Source organism: Cottoperca gobio, chromosome 3 (assembly GCF_900634415.1).
Source record: "Cottoperca gobio chromosome 3, fCotGob3.1, whole genome shotgun sequence".
In the NCBI taxonomy this organism is placed as follows: Eukaryota; Metazoa; Chordata; class Actinopteri; order Perciformes; family Bovichtidae; genus Cottoperca; species Cottoperca gobio.
In genome coordinates, this window is record NC_041357.1 from 26,563,668 (window position 1) to 26,577,315 (window position 13,648).

General features: G+C 41.1%; 1 protein-coding gene across 1 annotated transcript in view; it reads right to left on the reverse strand.

Moving 5' to 3' along the window:
- Window positions 1–13,648, reverse strand: part of loxl1 (lysyl oxidase-like 1) — a 203,218-nt gene that overhangs the window by 65,098 nt on the left and 124,472 nt on the right. The gene's annotated exons all lie outside the window — the stretch shown is intronic.

Consider the following 13,648-nt stretch of genomic DNA (forward strand, 5'->3'; position numbering starts at 1 on the left):
TTCTGGGCAAATCCACTTTAATGTGAGCACATATTGATTTTATCATCATGGTACTCTGTAAAATTGTGACTATACGTGATTATACTATAATGTGCTGTATCTATGCCTCTCAGGGACATTTGCATGCAAGCCATGAGCTAATTACTTTTGATTTGCTTTGGGCCGTCTATCTCATCTGATTCTGCACATTACACGACGGTGCAGAACCAGATAGAGACTTCTTGGACCCCAGAGATTCAACAACAAAAGCCCTGTTGAAATTGGAGAGATTTCCAGTGCATCACTAGTATTGGTAGTGAGGTAGTGAGGCTTACTTGAGCAGCAGAGGGGACAGCAGTGGATCTAGAGAGGAATTTCATTAGGGAGAGATAGAGGAGATGGTGGTCTGTACCTCGAGGGAAGGGGCGAGAAGCCCACTGGACTCCATCATCACTTGTGGCGTTGACAGCTTTGGGTTAGAACGTCTTACCAATATAGACACTTCCCTAATTAAGTCCTCACTTGCTTTTAGAAAGTTAATTGATGAGATAATTGGGTGCTGGTGGGGGTCTCTGGCTAATTACTTCTTTGGAGGGTTTTTAGACACGGTGGTGAAATTGCTTTTAGAATAGTAGTCATAGAGGCTCCGATGCAGAGACCATAAAATCAATTGATGGATTGTTTTTTAGGAAAATGTGCAAGCACATCAGAATTAAAAGTATAAAAGTGATCTCAAGTCACTTAACAGAAAGTAACCATCTCCGAGTTACGTTGGGACATCGCAATTAAATGGTCCATGATAACGTATGCATGTTAATAACTCGTGTCTTTTAGTCGTGGTTCTATAAATGGCAACATGTCGGCCGTGGTGTCATCCACTGTGGTCCTGAAATGAAATATCTCAGTCAATCACAACGACGGGAGGATGAAGCGTACTGACGTTGGTGATCCTGTGATGTTTCATCTTGTGCCACCAGCAGGTTTACGCGTTCACTTATCCTGAGAGGAACCTCAACATCTTCTGTCAAACGTTTTCTCATTTGGTAATTCATCTAGCGCCATCATGAGGTTCACATTTGTGCTTCTCATTAAAATGCTATTAAAACTATTTAATGACATGAACTATGGTTCACACATTCCAACCTCCTCAGGATCAATTTAAATAACTTTGGTGATCCTTTAATATTTTGCCTAGCGCCGCAGGTCAGAGTGATTTGTACAGTACTTTGGTCAATGACCTGCTACCTGGGCCCCTGGGTGGCTCACCTGGTAGAGCAGGCAACAAAGCTGAGTCATTGTCACGGTGGCCTGGGGACCTGGGGATTACAAGCCCAAAAAATAATCTTTCAAAAAAACAAATACCTGCAAAACTAATAACTAATGCTAATTAGCACATGTTAGCATGCTACCACGGTAGACTTAAAAGGTGAACATGATACCTGCTCGTTGCCACGCTATGCCTATACTGCCTCACGCAGCTGCTCGCCTCTTAGTCTTGTTGTAGTTTCGAGAAGAACAAAAACAACCTAGACAAAGTTTGTGTATTGTGTGAAAGATCAGAGAAGCTTGTAGCTCCTGTAAACACAGCGATACGTCAAGTAGGAGCCTTTAAAATGCACTTTTTTGCACAATTGTGTTCAGTCTTTGAATGAGAAGAATGTTAATGATTTACCTTTTCATGTATCCAACAGACTCATACAGACACTATGAGAATATGTTAAACGTCACAGATACAAGGAGCTGAGATGAAAGTATTCTCAACACTTCAATTGCATTCAAAGGGAGCTCCAGAGAAGCAGGGTCTGCGTGGATTTACTGTCCCTGGGGAAAGGGACAGATTCCATTACAATCTCCTTTCTCCCCCCGAAAGGTGTTGGCAGTGCTTTGCATCTAAAGTGCCTTGGAAATGATCCGTGCTACAATAATTGACATTAAGAGACACAACTTAAAGATCACTTAAAGGACTGCCGAAGGTAAAGGAAGAAACAGAGGTTTCATGTGATGAAAACTGCTGTGAAACTAATTCATTTAAATAGCACGTCACTGCAGAGAATATTAAAATGGTAATCTTGGTGAGTAGTAAATAGTAAATACCATACTGCGCTCGCTTTGTTGTTCCAATTCCACTGTAAATCCAGAAGAATTTCCCTCATAACTGGGTCACACATCAGATCAGCAAACTAAGCATACTTAGTAGGAAACCTTTAAAAATGCCCGAGACTCCCAAACCAATCACGCTGTGGCAAAGGCAATGCATGCTTGTTATCTTTACTAATTCGTAGTTCATATAATACATGGAAGAAAGATTAGATCTGCAGTCATCTGACAGTCTTTTCATCCCATGATCCACCCTGCCAGAAGTCTATTAGTACAGTGTGTTGATAAGAGAAATAGGTCAAAAATAATTTGGCTAAACACTTGATGTGGCTTTGTTCAAAATATGAAATGCTGCACCTGATTTGAGATTCCTCTGCAGACAAAGATTTCAGTGTAAGTGAGGTTTTATCTGTCTGTCACACTATGCCTTTCACAGATCTCTGCCGTAGTTATGCCAATAAGGATATTAAGGAAATGCAAATGCACCACCATGCTTCCTTACCTGAGGCAATGCAGCCTGCTAAGTTTCAACACAGCAACCAAAGCGGAACTGCTGCTCACTCTCCCTCGCGTACAACTGCAGCCCAAGGCAGCCAAGGGAATGTAGCGAAGAACCAAACAATAAACCGAAACATGGTCACAATAACAACCCTCACAAATGTGTGTTGCTCAGCAGTAGCCACATAATTAGCTTAGCATCACTTCTATCTGGTAAAAAAAAAAGGAAACGCCCAGTAACAGCTATGTGTGTTGGCTCATTATTCCCAGTGTTATGAATAAAAGATCAATAATTCATTCGAAAAACATTACTCATGTTTTCCAGGGGAAGAAATCACCATATTGGAAAACACAGCCTTTGCCGATGGATTTCTTTCTTTTTACCTCCCATTTCATTAATGCTTTCCTTCTCTTCTCTTTACTAACTCAGCTTCATCAGCTTCCACAGTGACAACCAACATGTAACCCTCTGGGGTTCATGAATGTGTGTGCACAAAATCTCATTTGAATCCGTCGAACAGTTGTTGAGATATATGGTGGGCCGACCACCATTGCCATTCAAAGAGCCGAGCCCCTAGCATGGAGGAAAAACACCTTCCACCATTTAACATAATACCTACCAAGGCAGAACACAAACATCTTATGCATTCAATATGCATTACACATTTACATGGGGTGGGGGTGCTCAGTAAATCACCACTATGTGGGGCCTTTAAGCTATCCTCAGAACAGCAGAGAGGTCACGTCCCTATCGCTGCATGGAGACACATTTCTCACCACCCATTCATCCATATTTGCATAACCTTCTTATTTTCCATGGGAAACTTATATCAAAGGTTTCTAAGAACATTTTGCTTCAACACTCTGTGACTAGAGAGAAGAGGGGGGAGAGAGAGAGAGAGAGGGGAAAAGAGAGAGGGATGAGAGAGCGAGAGCGAAGGGGAGCGAGAGGAGAGAGTAGGAGAGTGGAGGGGAAGAGCGAGAGAGAGAGGTAGAGAGACAGAGACATAGAGAGAGACAGAAAGAGAGACAGAGAGGAGGAGGAGAGAGAGATTGGGTGAGGATAGAGGAGTAGAAGGGAGATAAGAGCAGATTTGAGCGAGAATATGATCAGAGACTGGAGAGCCCCCTTTTGAGATCTACACGAGCTTTATTCTTCTTCCTAAGGAAAAGGGCACTGTTTTACTCCCGAACTATTTTTTGTTCTTTAAGCGCTACCAGCATTAATTCCTTTTATATATATATATATATATATATATAATATATAATATATATGTGGATCAGTGATTCAACCTCACCATTTTAAAGATTTTGACAAATCCCCACTCTTAAATATCAAAAGGAATGTGAAAGCTTTGTGTTTGCTTGATCATTGATGTTCTCGCTTTATGAAATCAGATTTGAAAAATGCTCCTTAATTTATAGCATGTGTTTCCATTGCACTGATCCTTCATGAATGTGTGAGTACACTGACACTTTAAATAATACTCAACACACAAACAAACTACAGGGTTGTGTTATTAGTTGTGTCTGTAGAGTAGCAATGAATACCCAGGAGTCTCACTGATGACGGTACTGCACAGGTAACGGACCTTTCTCGCCGTAATGCTCATTGGGATACTTAACCTGACGTGGTTTTAGAACCGAGAGTGATCATCGGAAGAGTTCTCATGGCCAGTCACCTGTAAAATCATCTGTTCTGCTCATTGAACCCTCGCTACCGATTATAACCATCCACGCTTTTCTATTCCGATCGCATTTATTGGAAATAGGAATTAGTTGCAGACAATTTGACGACCTTTTCTTTCAATTATCCACAGGATGGAGGAATTAACCTCTATTATTTTCTAAAAGACAGACTTACATACAGTATGTGCTGAATACTAACGCAGCTACAGTAGGACAGTCAAATGCAAACACTAAGAATGTACAGTTAGATGTTCAACAGCTGTTTGTATTGAGTCAGGTTCACCTTGCACTCTCTGTTAGCTCTGTCTCTATCAACTGACCAGCTGTTAATGCTCCACCATGTTCACCAGCCAGTCGCTTCCTGTGTCTCTCTGCTGTTGGTTATTAGAGCTTCTTTGCCTGGGAGTGGGAGCGGACCGTCAACCAGAGCAGGGAAGTTGCGGGTCGACAGTTACACAATGAGCTGAAACTCCCTATAAAGCTCCATAAAACCGCAGGGAGCTGCACATGTTCTTCTTTCACATTGTTATTATAACAACATCAATCATAGCTGCTTTAAAGTTCCAACTGTGTTTCTTGCTTTGATGTTGATTACTAAGTTTACAACAAGTGCTTCCTCTCAGGATGACATCTCCCACAGACAGATGGGGACATTATGAATTGCAAATTACAGTTTTTACTCCTTTCTTTTTGTTTTTTTTGTTTCTTCCGTTTGACTTTTCTAAATAAACTGTGAATTCACAGATTGTAAACAGAAAAATGCATCATACAAAACAAAACAGCACATTGTAATTACACAAAGCACAAAGCACACTTTATTTCTAGATTGAAAAGTCTCTGAGATGTCCTAAAATTAATGGTAGATTTCTTCACTTCAGGTATTTCATGAAGTTCTGAACTTCTTACCAACAAAATAGACCTGCAATCCAGCTTCATCACAGTTTAATACGTGGGTTGGGACGCCATTGATCTTGATTTCTGTACGGTGTGCCACACACACCATCTGGAAGCCCCTGCAGGATTGCACCCAGAGGCATGAGCAGCAGACAGAGCTCGATGCTTACAGTTTCTAAGACATTTCTGTCAATCTTTCTTCTTTGCCAAAAAAGACTTTGATACAACTGGCCGTTAGGTTTTTCCAAATACAAGAAGTCATCATTCCACTTGTCCAGCTCATGGTATCACCAGGGTCTGAGGGACACATCTGAGCAGAAGAACATTTCCTTCAATTACAAATTCCATTACAAAAGATTAAGCTTAAATAATCCAGGCCTATGTTTCACTTTTACATGAGAAAAGGTTTGTCAAGATTGAGAAACAAACATCTTTGGCCAATACATCCCATAAAGACCAGAAGCACCACCCTGTAGAAGCACCTGGGGCCATTTCCTCACACGCTGAACACTGTAGGTCTCTTTGAACATGAGCCTGACTCACCTGCTGTGCTTTACAGTTACCAAGCCATAGTTTGAGATTAGATTTGTAAGAGTCGTGGATCAGTGTAGGGTCAGTTGGAAGAAGCACGCGTGTGTCTGCATGCTACCAACAGCTTAGTTAATAGTGACAAGCACCAAAGCGAGTAGGGATTGGACTCCATATTGGCATAGAATGGGAAAATCTGCAAAAATAAAGAGGATTTAAATAAACAGAATTATAATATTATAACAAGAACAATTTGGTACTTGACCTACACACATTGAAATCAGTAACATATTAATATTCAGTTGTTAAAACTAAGCTTATTTATGAACCTGCAGCCAGTATCTAAGCAACAGAACAGGTCAACTGTTTATTTAGATGTATGCGAGTAAGCTCTAGAAACTGTCAACACTTTCACACTCGACACTTTGTGCTGAAAAAGTGGAATATTTAGATTTTTTTGTTTGACTTCATTCAGTATGCAGAACATGCATATTAGAATAGCAGTGAGCAGTGCTGTCAAGGCCTCCGCTCTCTGTAGAGCCCATCATAATGAATTGCTGTAGGAGTTCTTGCTCTCGCATGAACAAAAGAGTCCGTTTCAAATATCAGACGCTATTTAAAGCTTTTGCAATCCAGCAAGAAGTCCAAGCTCTCCATTCAGAGCTCCATCACTTAATCTTTAATCTACTGTACTCTGCCACTGGAAATTTCCCTTTTTCCACGTCCATCAAGACCTTTGCTGAGCACTCACTATTCACACAATCAATCTCATCACTCCACACAAATGTAGGCATCCACAGACGAAATGAAGAGGTGTTTCTGAGTGGAAATCAAAAAAAGCTGACTTTTGCTTTTTTTGATTTGCTTTTCACCTTCCTTGCGATTACTGTAAGGAGCAGACACTCAACAGCTGAAAGAGTGATAATGCTGCGTGCATGTCTCACACACACACACACACACACACACACACACACACACACACTTTACCATGTGAATGGTTATGATGACATCGTTCATCCACTACACTTTTTGGGCATGTTTTAGCTCTTTTCCACTGGAGAAATGAGAACAAGCTAAAACGTGCAATGTTGCCTCATGTTTGAAGCTACAGCCTCTGGCTCTTGTGCCTCAAACACAAACAACCACAAACTGAAAGGTTATCCGAGGCCAAACAAACACATGAAAAAAAATATTTGCTAATGCGTTCCTGCAGACCCCCATGTCTGGCAAAAATACATTTCCACATAGTAGCTACACCGCGGCTGACCCGCCTGGCGTCAGTCACGCTTTAAAACCAAATATTAACGCAGTTTTGCCGTCTGTCCCCATAAACTGTTATTTCCCAAATGAGCCCAGAAGATTAAACATTTAGAGTCTTTTGTCTCGGCTACAAACAGACTTGTTATTGAAGGAGAGTTTGAACAATCTCATGAAAGGTCTCTGAATAATTACTCCATGTTCTGTAAAGTCTTGATCTCGGTACACGCTCGTGTTCCCAGCGCTCTGTGTTCATGTGGTTGAGAACACGGCAAGCTTCAGATCTTGTACAAATGGTGACTAACAACAATCTTGAAGATCAAGAGCTGTGGATGTATTCTTTACGACATCATTCAGTGATATGCAAATATAATTCCCCGCTGATTTTTATTCTAGTGAGCTCATGAGAATGATATGAAATGTGTGCATGATGAAATGTGTGCAGAGTGCTGCAACAGAGGAAACATCAGTCATGGTGCTCAGGGCTGAACGTGGCCAGATGGGACTGGAAGGACTCTGCCATTGTAGCATCCAGGGCATTATCAATACAGCATATGTACATGCCATATGTAAGTCATTATTACAGTATGCATCATCTTTGAAGCTCTGTCTATTGTACAAAGGTACTCGGAGCAGGAGATCCAGTGTAAACTACTATACGGGTCGTTTAATGGCTCAAAGATTCACATGCATGTGTTTAGTGTGTTCAGAGCGACACTATATAACTTTCAAAAACTTTACTTCTCATGAAAAACTAAAAGTTAGATTGGAAATGGAAATACTGGCCAGTACAGCAACACTACTGCAATTTCTATTAACGGTATGACCATTTTCCAGACGAATGCAGTGTTCCTAAGCAACAAAGTATAAACAAAGGTAAACATTGACGCTATGCATCGATTACTACGCTTCATGTGAAGATTACATTTTGTTATTACCTCCACTGAGGGGGTTTGGTTTGCTGGTTTGTTTGTGTGATTGTCAGCAGGATTACAGAAACACTACTGGCCCGATTCTCTCAGTGGAGGGTGTAGCATGGGCCAAGGAAGAACCCGTTTAACGTTGGAAGAGCGGATCTGAATCTGAGCGGATACACGCTATGGTAATAACCTTGGTGGAGGTCTGCGCTCTCTGAGCACCTTGGTAGTTACTGTTTGTAGGGAGGATCAGCACTAGTAGGTAAACATTAGAGGTAGTTTTATTTAGCAGAAGCATAGAGGCACTAAGTTACACACACTACCTTGTAACCTTTAGGTGAGAAATGCTCCGTGTTAGATGTGTTTTCAGTCATTGTATTCAGATCAGCCCTGTAAAAGTCTCAACGTTCATACATCAGCAGAATTAAATACGAATGACCACGTGTAGCACCAGAGGCTGCTGTTGCACGACGAGCTACAGTATATACTTTCTTAATCCGTCTGGGTTACGGCAAATTAGAAATATGTATATATCTTCCAAAACATATTCTGTTATTTACAATCTTGGCTATCCCAACGTTATACATGACACTGTATAATGCTCAGCTGTGAGCGAGGTGTCCGCGCACATTGATGTTCGCAGATGCTTTAAAGTCCCCATCGTTTCCCTTCAATAGCACCTAAAAGCACTTTTGCATTTGTCTTAGCAAATGTGACTCAATCTTCCTGATGGCTCGAGCGCTGTCACACTAAGCCATCAATGACACTTCTCTAAATGTTCTATAAATACTGTGTGAATACACTCCACACAGTCAAATCCATGCTCCATAAGTGATGCATATTTGCTGAAAATGTATCCCCTTGTTATGATCATCAGCATTGAATATATATGCTTTGTGATTTATGTCTCTGGTTATCTGCTCCAATGTAAAGCAGAGCAATTGCTGTCTTAATCCTTTGATCCAGGGAGAGAGAGTTGGTGGGATGTCACTCAATGGGATGAACAGAGCTGTGACATGTCAGAGAGGGAAGAGCGAGGCGTCCTGTCAATCAGGTTAGTTGGAGAAAACCACAAGCTTTGCGTCCTAATGAAAGAGCCAATCCACTTTAAAGAGGACGAGCATTTGAACCACACTTGTATGTTTTTTAGTTGAATTAAGACGAGTGGTACAGACACGAGGAGGGACAGGGACAATCCATCCGGACTTTTAACGAAGGGTGATGTTTGGTGCAGATCCACAGTGAGGGAGAGAAGGAGAACCACAGCTGAGGACATGATGGGTGAAGAAAGTGGAGAAGACATGCAGCTTCACACAGAAGCTAATTGGACAAAATACAAACACGCAGATCAAAGTGCACATGTATTTATGAAAGCTTGAAGTGTAACTCTCAGCTATGGTGTGTCCCGATACAGTATTCATGGATTCATATCTGATCTGCTTTGTCTTCACCCTTGGCGTGATAAATCGTTTAGTGGTTGAAGTTCTCTTCAGATGGATTGATGCAAAGTCATTGACTCTTTTGCAAGGTTCATTGCAGACCAGTACATCCTGCTCTGTCAGCGGCTGGACTACAGTACCATGAATAATATAAGAGGAACACAATCCACTTTGGTTCCCAATGCACAATTCCACATTATCAAATTGCGATGTGGGGACATGGAAATACTGGACTATCCAGGATTCTTTACGACTGTTACACTTTTAGTATGAGAAGCATTTTTGCTTTTATGCAAGTATATCTTCTGAGTGACGAAGATAAGTTTTATAACTGTTTCATTATAAAACATAGCCTCAGGGAGGAAGGCTGAGGCTTGCACATTGCTTGTTATTAATGCACAGGTTTATCTGAGTGATAGCAAGGACACCAAATAACTTGCTCACCCTCTGCTGTAAGAATATTTATGCTTTTGAGTAGTCATTTGATTAGCAATGGCCAATCTGTTGTTGTACTGTAGCAATGGCTATCGATGTGCTAGTTGAGATTTAGATTCATTAACTAGTTTCTATTTGTGCTTAAACATCTGTCAGTCAGTGAACCACAGGGGTTTACATGTGCTGATATCAGTCACACCTACTTTTGGTTTTAAAAACTGGAATAAAGTTCATATTGCATCTACACCAAGGTCATTTGAAACGAAGCAAAGCCAGGTATGTTACAAGGAGTTAGTAGTAACATCAAGTAGCAGTGACAGAGTCAATCATAGCCGGACAATACGCTGCAATGTGTACGCTAAAGTACGAGACTGCAGCGTCCCACAGCGCTGGTGAACCACATCGTAAGGGTTTGGCGTTCTTCATAGCTTTGTCTTACAGTTGGTAGAATTTGCGAGAGCAAAAATAAAGAAACAACAGAAGTCAATATGTGTCAAATACAATCAATTGTCTCATTAGGATTACAGCAAGGAACATTTTTTCACAGACAAATTAAATGTGACAGGCTGCAATTCACTACACCCTTTGCCTTTTGTGAGCGCTGTAATCACACTGAGAATGAGTAATTGTTTAATTAAAATTAAAAAAGGCAGGAAAAAATAAACCATATCGTGTCATTTATTTTCCCTTTTTACATTTGGATGCACCTTTTCTTATCCTATTTCTTTTTTTCAAAATGGATCACACTGTAAATTTGAGTCCATGTCACAACAGATTTTACATGCCGGTCTTGATTCACTCGACATTTGAGCGTAGCGCACCGGATCGAAATAAAGAAATTCCCAAAAAAACAATTTGCATAATGATAATAGTTCATACTCCATTAATAGACTGCAGTAACCTCGTTTCTCCAATGATCCTTCATGGCACCTCATGACCATTGTCACACTTGATGACCACTGAGGATTCGAGCACGTGCAACATCTCCTGTGGGGATCCAACCTCCAGTCGCCCTGATGGGGACACTGTAGAGAACATAGTCTCACTCAGGACTAATGAGCAGAGGTCACGGCCTGATGCTTCAGCACGGCCTCAATCTCACACCTTCCCCCAACTAGCTGGAAAAGTCACTTCTTATGGGTTTGGATTACTCACTCCCCCCCCCCCCCCCCCTGACACACAGCAGAAACTTTTCCCTCTTCTCCAAAATGAGCAGTTTAGTTTATTTGCCCTCAAAGTAAATGTTATACAAGAATATACAAGCAGGCAAGGCTTAGTAGACTCTGAATTCAAAACACATTGGTTCGTATATCAGTCAAGAAATGTTATATTAAACAAGATTTGTCACGGGGGCCAAGGGAAAATAAAGGTCGGACAGAATAATAAACAAATACTGTATGAATGGAGTATGGCAGTTCGGGCCATAGGCTTGAGACGCGTCACATTTTCAATCTCCACCAGTGGGAGGACAAATCGCCTGAGAGGAGGGATTAGGGTTGTGAATCACTGATGGAATAAAAGCCTCTTGTTGTTGCTTTGTAATTGTCTCTTCCATATTTACATGTTAAAAAATGGAAATCTTTTGTTAGGTGCTGGCATGAAAATCATTCTCCTATGAGTCAGCAGCAACGCTAAATATTCATGACTTTATGTGGAAAGCAGCGTTTAGGTTCAGGATGCCAATGAGAAGTAAGCAAAGGCGCGGATTAGCAGAGGTGACAGGCTTGATGAATACAAACATTTAGGAGATTATGTTTTTGATTGGAATAATGCTTTGCAGGCAGATTTATTCGGAGCATTAGATTTCCATCCCCCTCATCATCCATATGGAATTTTGACATGCTGTGTACGCAGGCTCCCCAGAGGTGGGGTGGCATTCAGTTTTCTACTGTGGAGGGGGAATTGATCCACAAGGTGACACCCAGTATAAGAACTGTCAATAGAAGGTCAGGAGCTCTCCACCGGCGAGCATACAGAGTGTGCACTAAGCCTCCTGTGCATCCATGCAGCGTCGATCAATGTTATATGAGAAGGTTGTAAACATCCAACTGAATCACCCTGCAGCTTTGCACGAGATTGCAATAAACGCCAAGCCGCGTGAGTTTGGGATAAAAGGAAAGTGGTTCCAAGAGTGAATTTAAAATATTTGACAACCTTACAAAACAACCCTCACAAGTACCGTTGGTTTGATAACTTGTACAAAAAAAAAGAAAAGTCAAATCAAATACAAAAATAAATACAGTAGGATTCGCTGATGTCTTAATAAATGCGATCACTTTCATGTGACAGACAAAACATCTTCGAGCTACATTAATTTTCTGTTTGATGTTTCCTTGTCAGTGTCAGTGAGATAACAAAAGAAACACACACAAGTACAGGCATATAGACGCGCAGGCAGCCTCAGATGCACACATAGTTACAGTGGGGGGAAACTTCAGAGATGAATTTCTGTTCTTAATGTTTGACTTTGATCTGCTTTATTTGATGTGCACTACTGAAAGAATGAGTTCCGCTTTTTTCTCTTTGACCTGCTTCCTGCTTCGACATCAAATAAGCACTGTCCTCTTGTACAGGGGATTAAAAGGTTGCTTAAGTATCCAAAGCAAAGAAAAAGATATGTCACCCTTAAGATGATAACAAGCAGTCAATAGTCTGACTGTGTCTTTATCCTGACTGACAATTATTAACGGGAAACAAACTAAAGTCCAAGCAAGGCCTCTTGCATAGTCTCAGTATGTCTTACTTGGATGATGCAATGAAAAACAAGAGTGTACAGCGATGCTGGAGTCTCTTTGAGGCTGAACTTTAGCATTGAGCTATACGCTGTCAACATCTTGTTGTTTACCACATGTGTCACTTTGGCTAAGAGTGTTAGCATGCTAACATTAATAAGAACTTATCACAAGTGCAGTTAAGGCTGATGCAGATATTTCTCTCAAAAACAGAAAAGAAGTCATCGTCGTGGAGGGGCAAGAGGAAATGTCAGAAGACCACCAAAGTCTGTTGGCTTCATCCTCTCTGAATTATTTATGTGTGTACGAAATGGCCTGGCAATACATGTAAAGGTTGTGGAGATATTTCAGCCGGAATCAAATTTGACTTGATTTGATTTTTGTCAAAGTCTGTTAAACACAATTATTGTTTTGGCTAGCATTCAACAAACATTGTGCTGACGTGTAACTCACATGGGGGCTGCAAACAAATCACCAATGTTATATCTTTGTTTCAATGGAAAGGTACGGCAGTAAATGGCCATTGTAATATGGAGACAATATAATATTTCAGCTCTTTAGAGCAATTGAAAGAACAACGCTTTGTTCAACCGAGGCTAGTGGAACACAAAGTAGCCCAGAGGCCCGTTTGTTTGCTAGCAGCGTCACATGGGAACACAAAGACGGGTAGTTTAGCACCTTAGTGTTAACAGCCTACACTGAATTGCTATTAATGTTAGCAGCAGACACCTAACAGTTAAAACTTTGTACTTAGCCACACTTGTGCTGCTGCATGAAAGTTCAATTATCTTGAATTTTGTGGGACAGACAGGCTGCCAATCATTGAATGAACCGGATGTGTGTGTGCAGACGTACACTATGTAGGCCTACCTGCAAGAGACGCTCTGACACTTCATGTGACACTGAGTCAACATTTCCCTCAGTGTTGCCTTGAAAGTAAACTGAGCAGCTGTAATGTTTGACTTCGTCTATAATTCCGCTCATTAATTTACATGACTATTGCTGTACCCCGACAGGAGATTGCAATAAGTGATCCAGCGTCTCATTAGAGCCTGTGAAACCTTTTTAAAGGAGAAATTGGAGCTGTGGCAGTATGTGGTGTGTTTGTAATGATTTGCTAGTGTTACTTTCAACAGGAGGTTTACCACTGCTGAGTTTGTCTCATGACTGCCTAACCTTAATT